General features: G+C 44.7%; 1 long non-coding RNA gene across 1 annotated transcript; it reads right to left on the bottom strand.

Annotated features, from left to right (window-relative positions):
- Positions 1–3,758: 3,758 nt before the first annotated feature.
- LOC116990237 lies at positions 3,759–12,096 on the bottom strand. The gene is made up of 3 exons (XR_004416488.1): positions 11,743–12,096; positions 6,417–6,655; positions 3,759–3,803 (listed from the first exon to the last, which is right to left on the bottom strand). It is a non-coding gene; the product is annotated as an uncharacterized LOC116990237 (long non-coding RNA).
- Between the last annotated feature and the right edge of the window lie 2,244 nt (positions 12,097–14,340).

Raw genomic sequence — 14,340 nt, forward strand, 5'->3', positions numbered from 1 at the left:
GATTTGGAACAGTCAACATGGATTTGTGCATGGAAGGTCATGTTTGACTAATCTTCTTGAATTTTTTGAAGAGGTTACTAGGGAAATTGACGAGGGTAAAGCAGTAGATGTTGTCTATATGGACTTTAGTAAGGCCTTTGACAAGGTTCCTCATGGAAGGTTGGTTAAGAAGGTTCAACTGTTCGGTATAAATGCAGGAGTAGCAAGATGGATTCAACAGTGGCTGAATGGGAGAAGCCAGAGGGTAATGGTGGATGGCTGTTTGTCGGGTTGGAGGCAGGTGACTAGTGGCGTGCCTCAGGGATCTGTGTTGGGTCCTTTGTTGTTTGTCATGTACATCAATGATCTGGATGAAGGTGTGGTAAATTGGATTAGTAGGTATGCAGATGATACCAAGATAGGGGGTGTTGTGGATAATGAAGAGGATTTCCAAAGTCTTCAGAGTGATTTAGGCCATTTGGAAGAATGGGCTGAAAGATGGCAGATGGAGTTTAATGCTGATAAATGTGAGGTGCTACACCTTGGCAGGACAAATCAAAATAGGACGTACATGGTAAATGGTAGGGAATTGAGGAATACAGTTGAACAGAGGGATCTGGGAATAACCGTGCATAGTTCCTTGAAGGAGGAATATCATATAGATAGGGTGGTAAAGAAAGCTTTTGGTATGCTAGCCTTTATAAATCAGAGCATTGAGTGTAGAAGCTGGGATGTAATGTTAAAATTGTACAAGGCATTGCTGAGACGAAATCTGGAGTATGGTGTACAAGGTTGGTCACCCAATTATAGGAAGTATGTCAACAAAATAAAGAGAGTACAGAGGAGATTTACTAGAATGTTGCCTGGGTTTCAACAACTAAATTACAGAGAAAGGTTGAATAAGTTAGGTCTTGATTCTCTGGAGCGCAGAAGGTTAAGGGGGGACTTGATAGAGGTCTTTAAAATGATGAGAGGGATAGACAGAGTTGATGTGGACAAGCTTTTACCTTTGAGAATAGGGAAGATTCAAACAAGAGGACATGACTTCAGAATTAAGGGACAGAAGTTTAGGGGTAACATGAGGGGGAACGTCTTTACTCAGAGAGTGGTAGCGGTGTGGAATGAGCTTCCAGTGGAAGTGGTGGAGGCAGGTTCGTTGGTATCATTTAAAAATAAATTGGATAAGCATATGGATGAGAAGGGAATGGAGGGTTATGGTATGAGTGCAGGCAGGTGGGACTAAGGGAAAAAAGTTGTTCGGCATGGACTTGTAGGGCCGAGATGGCATGTTTCCGTGCTGTAATTGTTATATGGTTATATGGTTATGTGACAATGACTAGAGGTGAAAATCAGACAAAATGATGTCAGATGAGGAGGAGTGAAATGAGAAACCGGAGGGAGGGAAAGAAGGGTGGAGGGATGGGGCGTGATGGGAGGGGGGGGGGGGTGGATAACAGGGAAATGGGGATCTTGGAGATGGGAGGTGAGCGTGTGGAAGAGGGGAAAGGAGCAGGTTGACTGGGGAGGGGTGGGAGATGATGACAGAAATATGTACTCAAATTTCCAATCATCTCCCCACCCCACCCCTCCCTCTCTTTCCCCTTTCCCTCCCGCGACAAAATATGTGTGCGCATCTGATCTTCTAAAGGTATATTAACTTTAACGAGGTGTATAAAATCATGAGAGGAATAGATCGGTGTAGATGCACAGAATCTCTTGCCCAGAGTAGGGGGATCGAAGACCAGAGGACATAGGTTCAATGTGAAAGGGAAAATATTTTATGGGAATCTGAGGGATCTACAGGAGGCGCTGTCACAAAAAGGCAGCCGGCATCATCAGGGACTCACACCACACATGGCCACGCTCTCATCTCGCTGCTACCATCGGGAAGAAGGTACAGGAGCCTGAAAACTGCATCGGCCAAACATCCACCAGGCTATTAAACTCTCCAAACTCTAAATACACTCCAGACAATATAAACTTAGGTAAATTATTTTTGTGACTTTGCACTACACTTTTCTATTTATTTATGTGTGTTTGTTTTTATATACACTGATGTTGTTTGTGTGTATCCTTGGTTTTACAGAGCCATGTGCTGCTGCCAGCAAGTATTTCATTGTATTGTTTCGGGACATATGACAAAATATCACTCTTGACTAATATTTAGTTTAGACAAAGAAGGGAGAGATGGAACTTTTATTCGCCTTCCATCACAGTGAGGAGCGTGGAGTAGTCACTGTGGTGAATGTTTATGTTAACATGTATTTTGTGTGTTCGGTTGCTTTTTATTAGTATGACTGTATGGCAAATCAAATTCATCATATGTTGCAAAACAGACTTGGCTAATAAAGTATGGTTATGATGATGAGAAACAGACCCTTTGGCCCGCCGGGTCCGCGCCGACCAGCGACCCCCGCATGTTAACACTATCCTACACACACGAGAGACACTTTACATTTACACCAAGGCCACTTAACTCGAAACCGGTACGTCAAGATTGAAGTCAAGAGTGTTTTATTGTGATGTCATAGATAGAACAATGAAATTATTACTTGCTGCAGCAGAATATAATATATGTTAAAAAACAGAAGATCTCGGAGAAAACCCACGCAGTCATGGGGGGGACGTACAAACTCCGTACAGCCAGCACCTGTGGTCGGGATCGAACCCGAATCTCAGGCTCTGTGAGGCAGCAATTCTACCGCTGTCCCACCTTGCACCGACTGTTGTATTACAACCGCCTTTTAAATCATTAAATGATGTTATTGTCGTGGGCAGCTCGAAGCACTCACTCATTGGCTGTCAAAGCGAAGTTTACATCAATTTCCTCCCTCCTTGTGTTTGAACCCATTCTTCCAAAGTTCCGTTCCGAAGAAAACAAATCTGTTGTGTGGAGACCAAATGCTGCAAACACACTTTAAATTCACTTTAGGACCCGGGGAGCCCGGAACTCAGGACGCGCCGCCCGCGGCTGCTGCTGAACACGCGGGAAGGGAGATTGTTTCAATCTTTATATTTTCACATAAGTTACTTCTATTCCCGTTGCCGGACGGAGTTAACGCGTTAAAATGAACGGATCGACAGATAGAAAGCTCTGATTTCAGTTGCTGTTTATTTCACGCTTCCCACATTTACATTCCCCCTGGGTTTTTTTACGCGCTCACTGGGCTTTTACAACGTGGAATTTGGTGATTAGATGGGAGCCGTTCAGCTCCGATCTGTTGTCCACCGGGTTTCTGCCCCACAGCTCCTGAGCCCCGCTCCTGACGCCGGACCCGGGACTCGACACTTTTACACATTCGGAGCGGAACCGGTGCAGATTCTCAGCCACTGGTTTTCATACCAAGTCCCGAAGAAAGGATAAAGTTTCTCTGTGAATTTATTCCCAGAGATGGTCTGGAGATGGGACTTGGTGTCCGCGTCGAAAAATGAAACTGTCCCGGACTCGTAACTGAGATAAACTCCCACCCTCCCGGGGATGGGACGGGCGGTGAGAGGGGATGGAGGGGAGGTGGATGCATTAAACACGTCACCCTGCCGCGCGATGCTCCAGACTCCAGTCTCCGGGGTCAGTGAGAACCTTCTCTTCCTCTCCACAGACTGTGCGGCGACTCCCAGCCTCCAGCCCCGACTCCCCGCCACCTCCACCTCGCAGTAATGTCTCCCCGATGTGAATCCAACAGATCCCAGCACACACTGCAAGTATGTAAACCTCTTCCCGGTGTCAGGGAGACTCCTCCAGGTCCCGGTAAATCTCACCCTCTTCCGATCCTCAGACACCTCGAGCCACGGATGCGCTGTTTCCACATCCAGGGTGACGGAGACTGGGGGGAGAAGCAGAGAATCAGAGAGTCCCCGGGGACCAGGGGGAGACTCGGGCAGCGCGGCCCCGGGACCGGGGGAGAAGCCGCTCGGCCTCAGGTACAGACGGGTGGACAACTGAAAACCTTGTCCAGGGAAATAGTTAATTCGGAGACAATTGTTCTTAATTTAAAGAAAGGTAACTTGGAGGTTAGGTGACGTGAATTGGCCAAGATAGACTGGCAATTGATTCTTAAAGGGTTGACGGTGGGTATGCAATGGAAGGCATTTAAAGACCGCGTGGATGAACTACAACAATTGGCAAAATAATAACTCAGGGAAGGTCGTGCATCCGTGGATAGCAAGGCAAAGCAGGGATAGTATCAAAACAAAAGATGAAGCATACCACTTAGCCAGAAAAAGCAGCCTACCAGACTGGTAGAAATTCAGAGTCCAGCAGAGGAGGACAAAGGGCTTAATTAGGAAAGGGAAAATAGATTATGAATGAAAACTTGCAGGGAACATAAAAACTGACTGAAAACGTTTTTATAGATATGTGAAGAGACCAAGATTAGAAAAACAAATGTAGGTCCCTTGCAGTCAGAAACAGGGGAATTGATCATGGGAAACAAGGACATGGCAGACCAATTGAATAACTACTTTGGTTCTGTCTTCACTGAGGATGACATAAATAATTTGGCGGAAATAGCAGGGAACCAGGGGTCAAATGAGATGGAGGAACTGAGTGAAATCCAGGTTAGCCGGGATGTGGTGTTAGGTAAATTGAATGGATTAAAGGCCGATAAATCTTCAGGGCCAGATAGGCTGCATTCCAGAGTGCTTAAGGAGGTAGCCGCAGAAATAGTGGATGCATTAGTGATAATTTTTCATAACTCTTTAAGTTATGGAGTAGTTCCTGAGGATTGGAGGGTAGCTAATGTAACCCCACTTTTTAAAATGGGAGGAAGAGAGAAAACGGGGAATTACAGATCAGTTAGTCTAACATCGGTAGTGGGAAAATTCTAAAGTCAGTTATTAAAGATGGGATAGCAGCACATTTGGAAAGTGGTGAAATCATTGGGCAAAGTCAGCATGGATTTATGAAAGGTAAATCATGTCTGACGAATCTTATAGAATTTTTTGAGAATGTAGCTAGTAGTGTGGATAAGGGAGAACCAGTGGATGTGTTATATCCGGACTTTCAGAAGGCTTTCGACAAGGTCCCACATCAGAGATTAGTATGCAAACTTAAAGCACACGGTATTAGCGGTTCAGTATTGATGTGGATAGAGAACTGGCTGGCAGACAGGAAGCAAAGAGTAGGAGTAAACGGGTCCTTTTCAGAATGGCAGGCAGTGACTAGTGGGGTACCGCAAGGCTCAGTGCTGGGACCCCAGCTATTTACAATATATGTTAATGATTTGGACGAGGGAATTGAATGCAACATCTCCAAGTTTGCGGATGACACTAAGCTGGGGGGCAGTGTTAACTGTTAGGAGGATGCTAGGAGATTGCAAGGTGATTTGGATAAGTTGGGTGAGTGGGCAAATGCATGGCAGATGCAGTATTATCTGGATAAATGTGAGGTTCTTATTCTTAAAATTCTTAAGGGGTTGGACAGGCTAGATGCAGGAAGATTGTTCCCGATGTTGGGGGAATCCAGAACAAGGGGTCACAGTTTGAGGATAAGGGTCTTTTAGGACCGAGATGAGAAAAAAACCCCATTTCACACAGAGAGTGGTGAATCTGTGGAATTCTCTGCCACAGAATGTAGTTGAGGCCAGTTCATTGTCTATATGTAAGAAGGAGTTTGATGTGGCCCTTGTGGCTAAAGGGATCAGGGGGTATGAAGAGAAGGCAGGTACAGGATACTGAGTTGGATGATCAGCCATGATCATATTGAATGGCGGCAGCCATGAGCATATTGAATGTTTCTATGTTTCACCCCAACCACACCCTGGTGGACTACAGACATCTGTCACATAGTTTTTATTCGGGACGGAGAGGGGAATTTTGTGAGGTGGGGGACGGTGGACGAGTGCGCAGAGTGAGGAGGATTGCGATATTCCGATATGGATGGAAGAATTCAGATATGGAGGCTTGTCGGAGAAGAGGATATTGAGGTGAGTGGCAATTTGAGTTTGTTAAAGAGGAGGTAGCGGTGTGAGGTGGAGTTGCCATGATCATTGTGAATGCGGGGGAGACTTGAGGGGGAAGATGACCTGTCCCTGTTTCTTTGAGTGGAGGGTGAGAGAGAGAGGGAGGAGTGGTTTGGACCATGAACGGAAGCAGAGGTTGACTGATGGGAGGGAGGTGGGGGGTGTAGGCGGAAAGTGAATGAACGTCCATGGTAAAGATGATGATTTGGGGGGCTCTGAAAGCGGAAGTTATTAAACGGACGAAGGGCTTGTGAGGTATCTTGGACATAGGTCGGTAGGGATTGGACCAGGGGAGTTAGGATGAAGTTGAGGTACATGGAAATCATTTCAGTGGTACAGGGCAGTTGTTTTTATGGGTTTTGTGGGGAAGTTGAAACCGGGCTGTGGGAGGCTGGGAAATTATAAGGTGTTTCACATGTCATGTTTATGGCATAAAGATGTCAGACACAAGAATAATGGAAAAGGTATAAGCTTTACCTGGCTTGAAGTCATCAGAGATTTCTTTGAATGTTAAGTTGAACGAAACAGGGCAATTAAACTTTTCAATCGGCAAGGCTTCATCTACCACCCACAGTGGTTTGGCTTCATCATGAACCCTGGAAATATTTAACAGCTGGTTATAAACTGAGCTTTAGAAATGTTTTGAGTTGTTCCACAAAAACGTACAATGTTTCCATCAAGACAATGTCCTACCTTTGCTTGCGAGCAGCTTCCTCCTGAAAGAAATAAAACACAAATCTCAAGTGACTGAGATGGACCGTCCTCATCCCGACAGCGGGAATTTCACCAAATTTCTGTAACCCTCTGATAATTCCCATTTAACCATATAACCATATAACCATTACAGCACGGAAACAGGCCATCTCGGCCCTTCTAGCCCGTGCCGAACACTTATTCTCCCCTAGTCCCATCTACCTGCACTCAGACCATAACCCTCCATTCCTTTCCCGTCCATATAACTAACCAATTTATTCTTAAATGATAAAATCGAACCTGCCTCCACCACCTCCACTGGAAGTTCATTCCACTCAGCTATCACTCTCTGAGTAAAACAGTTCCCCATCATGTTACCCCTAAACTTCTGTCCCTTAATTCTCAAGTCATGTTCTCTTGTTCGAATCTTCGCTACTCTCAGTGGGAAAAACGTATCCACGTCAACTCTGTCTACCCCTCTCATCATTTTAAAGATCTCTATCAAGTCGCCCCTTAACCTTCTGCGCTCCAAAGAATAAAGACCTAACTTGTTCAACCTTTCTCAGTAACCTAGTTGCTGAAACCCAGGCAACATTCTAGTAAATTCCTCTGTACTCTCTCTATTTTGTTGACATCCTTCCTATAATTAGGCGACCAAATTTGTACACCATACTCCAGAATTGGCCTCACCAATGCATTGTACAATTTTAACATTACCTCCCAACTATACTCAATGCTCTGATTTATAAAGGCCAGCACACCAAAAGGTTTCTTTACCACCCTATCTACATGAGATTCCACCTTCAGGGAACTGTGCACAGTTATTCCTAGATCCCTCTAATCAACTGCATTCCTCAATTCACTACCATTTACCATGTATGTCCTATTTTGATTTGTCCTGCCAAGATGTAGCACCTCACACTTATCAGCATTAAACCATCTGCCATCTTTCAGCTCACTCTTCCAAATGGCCTAAATCTCTCTGTAGACTTTGAAAATCTACTTCATTATCCACAACACCACCTATCTTAGTATCATCTGCATACTTACTAATCCATTTTACCACACCAACATCCAGATCATTGATGTACATGACAAAAAACAGTGGACCCAACACAGATCCCTGTGGCACCCCACTGGTCACTGGCCTCCTACCTGACAAACAGCCACCCACCATTACTCTCTGGCTTCTCCCATTCAGCCAATGTTGAATGCATCTTGCTACTCCACCATTAATATCCAACAATTGAACCTTCTTAACCAACCTTCCATGAGGAACCTTGTCAAAGGCATTACTGAAGTCCATATATACAACATCCACTGCTTTACCCTCATCAATTTCCCGAGTAACCGCTTCAAAAAATTCAAGAAGATTAGTCAAACATGACCTTCCAGGCGCAAATCCATGTTGACTGTTCCTAATCAGATCCTGTTTATCCAGATGCTTATATATATTAGCTCTAAGTATCCTTTTCATTAATTTTCCCACCACTGACGTCAAACTAACAGGTCTATAATTGCTAGGTTTACTCTTAGAACCCTTTATAAACAATGGAACAACATGCGCAGTACGCCAATCCTCCGGCACTATTCCCATTTCTAATGACAATTGAAATATTTCTGTCATAGTCCCTGCTATTTCTACACTAACTTCCCTCAATGTCCTAGGGGATATCCTACCGGATCTGGAGACTTATCCACTTTTATATTTTTCAAAAGTGTCAGTACTTCCTCTTCTTTGAATCTCATAGTTTCCACAGCTACTCTACTTGTGTCCCTTACCTCACATAATTCAATATCCTTCTCCTTGGTGAATACCGAAGAAAATAAATTGTTCAATATCTTCCCCATCTCTTTTGGCTCTGCAGATAGCTGTCCACTCTGACTCTCTAATGGACCAATTTTAACCCTCGTTATCCTGTTGCTATTAATATAGCTGTAGAAACCCTTTGGATTTACTTTCATTTTACTTGCCAAAGCAACCTCATATCTTCTTTTAGCTTTTCTAATTTCTTTCTTAAGATTCCTTTTACATTCTTTATACTCCTCAAGCACCTTATTTACTCCATGCTGCCTTTAATTATTGCAAATCTCACTCTTTTTCCGAACCAAGTGTCCAATTTCCCTTGAAAACCAGGGCTCTTTCCAATTTTTACTATTTCCTTTCAACCGAACAAGGACATAAAGATTATGTACTCTTAAAATGTCACCTTTAAATGTTCTCCATTTCTCTTCCACATCTTTCCCATAAAACAAAATGTCCCAATTCACTCCTTTTAAATCCTTTCGCATCACCGCAAAGTTAGCCTTTCTCCAATCAAAAATCTCAAACCTCAAGTCCAGTTCTGACCTCTCCATAATTCTATTGAAACCAATGGTATTGCGATCGCTGGACCCGAAGTGTTACACAACACATACCTCTGCACCTGACCTGTCGCCTTTCCTAACAGGAGGTCCAGCACCGCCCCTTCTCTAGTAGGTACCTCTATATATTGCGCAAAAATGTATCCTGCACACATTTTACAAACTCCAAACCATCCAGCCCATTTACAGAATGTGTATCCCAGTCTATGTGTGGAAAATTAAAATCTCCCACAATCACTACCTTGTGCTTACTACTAATATCTGCGATCTCCTTACATATTTGCTCTTCCAATTCTCGCTCCCCATTTGGCGGTCTCTAATACACCCCTATAAGTGTTGCTATCCCTTTCCCATTTCTCAGTTCCACCCAAATAGCCTCCATAGACGAGCCCTCTAATCTATCCTGCCAAAGCACTGCTGTAATACCTTCCCTGACAAGCAATGCAACATCTCCACCTTTTGCCCCTCCAGTTATATCACATTTCCCAACTCTTGTCACCACTGTCATGCAGACAGAAAGCGGATATTGCCGCAGAGATGTAGAACGATGGGGGAAAGCACAAGGAATGTTCATGAGAATGACACCATAAATCAGAGGATGGAACTCAATGAAAGGACTGGGCAGATCGTAGGATTTCATCTGGAGAAAATGTCAAGAATGATGAGACTGAATTTAATATTATCGGAGGATTTAAATGGATGGGGACGTAATAATATCTCAAAACGAAAAGGAGGCCAATAAGAAAAACTGAAATGTAACGTGGTCTTCTATAAATATCGACAGGAATGCAGACATGAGAACATGGACCTCACTTGCATTGGAGGGACTGAAGCCAACAGCAGAGATACATTTAAGTGCAAGCGGGATAAACAAATTAGGGCTATTGGAATTTGGGGTATTGTTACTGGGTTTGGAGAGTAGATGGGAGCGGTGATGAGTGGAGCAGAAAACTTGATTGGATAGGATGGGCCGAATGGCCTGTCTTTGATGTAGAATGGGATGTCATGCTATGGTGAAACAAGGTGGACAAAACAAACGGAGCAAATTCCCTCAAGGTGACTACCCACTGCCGATGGGAACCGGGTATAGGTGATCAATCTGATGTGTGCGCCACGTTCGAGATTTCAATAGACAATAGATAATAGGTGCAGGAGTAGGCCATTTGGCCCTTCGAGTCAGCACTGCCTTTCAATGTGATCATGGCTAATCATCCCCAATCAGTACCTCGTTCGTGCCTTCTCCCCATATCCCCTGATTACGCTATTTTTAAGAGCCCTATCTAGCTCTTTCTTGAAAGCATCCCGAGGACCTGCCTCCACCATCCTCTGAGGCAGAGAATTCCACAGACTCACCACTCTCTGTGAGCATAAGTGTTGCCTCATCTCCGTTCTAAATGGCTTACTCCTTATTCTTAAACTGTGGCCTCTGGTTCTGGACTCCCCCAACATCGGGAACATGTTTCCTGCCTCTAGCGTGTCCAAGCCCTTAACAATCCTATAAGTTTCAATGAAATCCTCTCTAATTCTTCTAAACTCCAGAGTGTACAAGCCCAGCTGCTCCATTCTCTCAGCATATGACAGTCCCGCCATCCTGGTAATTAACCTTGTAAACATACGCTGCACTCACTCAATAGCAAGAATGTCCTTCCTCACATTAGGGGACAAAAACTGCGCACAATACTCCAGGTGTGGTCTCACTAGTGCTCTGTACAACTGCAGAAGGACCTCTTTGCTCCTATATTCGATTCCTCTTGTTATAAAGGCCAACATGCCATTCGTTTTCTTCACTGCCTGCTGTACATGCATGCTTACTTTTATAGACTGATGTACATGAATGCACAGATCCCGTTGTACTTTCCCTTTTCCCAACTTGACGCCATTTAGATATTAATCTGCCTTCCTTTTTGTGCTACCAAAGTGGATAACCTCACATTTATCCGCATTAAACTGCATCTGCCATGCATTTGCCGACTCCCCCAACCTGTCCAATTCACCCTGCATTCTCATAACATCCTCCTCACAGTTCACACTGCCACCCAGCTTTGTGTCATCCGCAAATTTTCAAATGGTACTTTGAATTCCTTCATCCAAATCATTGATGTGTATTGCAAATAGCTGGGGTCCCAGCGCCGAGCCTTGCGTTTCCCCACTAGTCACTGCCTGCCATTCTGAAAGGGACCCGTTAATCCCTACTCTTTGTTTCCTGTCTACCAACAACTTCTCTATCCATGTCAGCATTCTACCCCAAATACCATGTGCCCTAATTTTTCCCACTAATCTCCGATGTGGGACCTTATCAAATGCGTTCTGAAAGTCCAGGTACACTACATCCACTGGCTCTCCATTGCCCCATATCCCTAAAAAGACCCTAATGGTACTATTACAGTTACTGTTTGGGGGCCTGTAGATTAGTCCCATTAGGGTTTTTTTATCCTTACAATTCCTTAGTTCTATCCATACTGACTCCACATTTCCTGTTTAAATGTCACCCCTTGCAAAGGACTGAATTGCCTATTGTCTATTCTCTAGTGTCCAACACAAACACCTCTCTACATTCCAGCCAGGCAGTCTTGAGATCCCATAGATTATACGGGGATCAATTAGTTTGTGAACAACAACAGCTGAAACAGAGTAAACGTTTACTTAGTTCCGAATTACTGTTAAATGCAGTATTTATTACTGAGATGTCACCCACCATTTTGTGACTGTGCACTTTCACTTCACCAAACTTTTGTGTAACCCTCACCTTCAGAAACACCACACTGTCTTTTTGATCCATCTGTTGCTGCAACTTTAAGAGTTCCTCATGAATGGAATCTAAATTATCTTGAATCTTTCCAAGATTTTTCACCATTGTATTTAGAATCTTCTTCTCTTCCTCCCGGATATCTGCCAGTGCGCGCTGCTCTTTCTCAGTGAGAATCTGGTGCAGTTCAGCATACTGGGATGTGATCTTGGACTGAAGGTTGTGTGTCTGTTCCTGTGAAATGAAAGGAGAAGAACAACATATAATGTCACTGATTGTGTTTCCTCACGACTTTGACTGTGACATTTGTCCTGTGCATTTTTTATTTGCTTTGACAATTCAATTATTTGTCTAAATGCTTCTGAAATATCGTGACTGTAATCCTAGAACCCATTAATCTTCTACCCCCAATACAATTCCCTGCTTCCTATTCCTTTTCACGTGCCCATTAATTCCCATTTATCCGTCCACCAACTACTTTCCCAGGGATTATAACAGTCACTGATTGACCATTGAACCAGCGTGAATTGGGGACGTAGAAGGAATCCGACGTGGTCACAGGGAGAAGGCGTGAACCACTCGGGCAGCACCCGAGGTCAGGATCGAACCCGTTCACCAGAACTAGGAGACAGCAGCACTACTTGTGCCACTGCGCTGCCCTTTTATTACACGCATCACAGGGATCAAATCTACACAAGTTCGGGCAATCGAAACTGGAAACCTCACGAGAACTCCAGAAATCTTCTGTTTCTGTTGCTGCTCCATTCGCTGGATCTCTGATTCCTTTTTTGTGAGAGACTGGATGGAAGCTTTCACCTGATCCTGGGATTGTGATTGAAAATCAAAGAATAAAAGTGTTAGACCATAAAGAAGGAATTAAACAATAATAGACACAAAATGCGGGAGTAACTCTGCGGGACAGGCAACATCTCTGGAAAGAAGGAATGGGTGAAGTTTCGAGATGAGACCCTTCTTAAGACTGAAATTCCATCTCTCCAGAGAAGCTGCCAGTCCCGCTGAGAATAAAAGTGTTAGACGGTAAAGACGGAATTAAACAATGAAGCGATCAAAATCGTTTTGCTTTTACCGTGTAGATTTTAACAGCTTCATCCACCAGCATGAAGCGGTGATCTCTGTGTTCCCGCCCACCTGCACAAATCACACAGATCAGCTTCTTGTCAGTTTCACAAAACAGCTTCAGTTCTTCCTGATGTTCCTCGCACTGAAGTTTACTTTCCTTCTCTGTCCGATTCAGGCTCAGTGTTCGAACTTTCTCAGACAGTCTCGCCAAGGCCCAACTAACCCTGAGGGTGCGGTTTGTAAACTCCTCTCTACATTCCGGGCAGGAGTTTCTCTCCTCCTTGTCCCAACTCTGTGTGATACAGGAGCGGCAGAAGTTGTGCCCACACTCCAGTGACACCGGATCGGTGAAGAAATCCAGGCAGATGGGACAAACTACCTCCTCGGTTAAACTTTCGAACATGTCTTTCGCAGCCATTTTAATCCGCCCCTTCCTGGTTCAAAACGCATTGCCTTTCGCGCAACTGCTGAACCCCTGCAGTATCGCGAGTGTCCACTGCACACGCTGCCATCTCAGGAATTATGTTTAAGTTGAGAGGGGAAAGATTTACTAGAAATCCGAGAGGCAACGTTTCACATCGAAGGTGGTGGGTGTATGAAACAAACTACTAGAGGAGGTGGGTGAGGTCAGAACTATAACTGCATTTAAACGCGGTTTGAACAGGTACGTGGATAGGAAAGGATAGAGGGACATTGGCCAAACGCGGGCTGGTGGGATTTGTGCAGATGGGGCATCTTGGTCGCAATGGGCAAGTTGGGCCGAAAGGCCTGTGTCCGTGCAGTGTGATTCTATGACTTTGTGAGGAAGGGACAGGGCCGGCACTAACGACGCCTCGGGTGTAACTGACTTGCTCCTGTTGGGCAGTGGAACCCGCCGCCCGCACCTCCGTTCACAGCCCGGGATCAGGATGGACCCAGACATCCCTCCGGCTTCATTCTAATCCTCGTCACTGCACCTGCCTCTCATACACCAGTCTTCAGCTCACACCTACCCTCGCCGACAATGGCTCTACCAAGGCACCATTTGCCATTTGCCCTCTTCCCTTCCCCCCTCTCCAATCAGGCAAATGATGTGGAAGTGTGAAAACGCACTCCCCCAGATTCAGAAGGTGGGTAAATCTGCTGAAGAAACTCAGCGCGTGAGGCAGCATCAATGGAGCGAAGGAATAGGTGACATTTCGGGTCGAGAAAGGGCTTCAGACAGTTACTTCCCAGCGGTTATCAGGTAACTGAATCATCCTATACAACTGGACAGCAGAGCTGAACTACTATCTTCCTCATTGGTGACCCTCGGTCGATCCTTGATCGGATTTTACTGGCTTTGTCTTGCAATAAACGTTAGTCACTGATCATGCATCTTTCCACTGTAAATGGCTGGATTGTAATCGTGTATTGTATTTCCGCTGACTGGATAACACACAACCAATAGCCTTTCACTGGACCTCGGTACACGTGACAATAAATTAGACTGAACTAAAGTTGCGGCAGCTCTGATTGATCTTGGACTTTCCTCGCCTC

Source organism: Amblyraja radiata, chromosome 30 (genome assembly GCF_010909765.2).
Source record: "Amblyraja radiata isolate CabotCenter1 chromosome 30, sAmbRad1.1.pri, whole genome shotgun sequence".
Lineage (NCBI taxonomy): Eukaryota > Metazoa > Chordata > Chondrichthyes > Rajiformes > Rajidae > Amblyraja > Amblyraja radiata.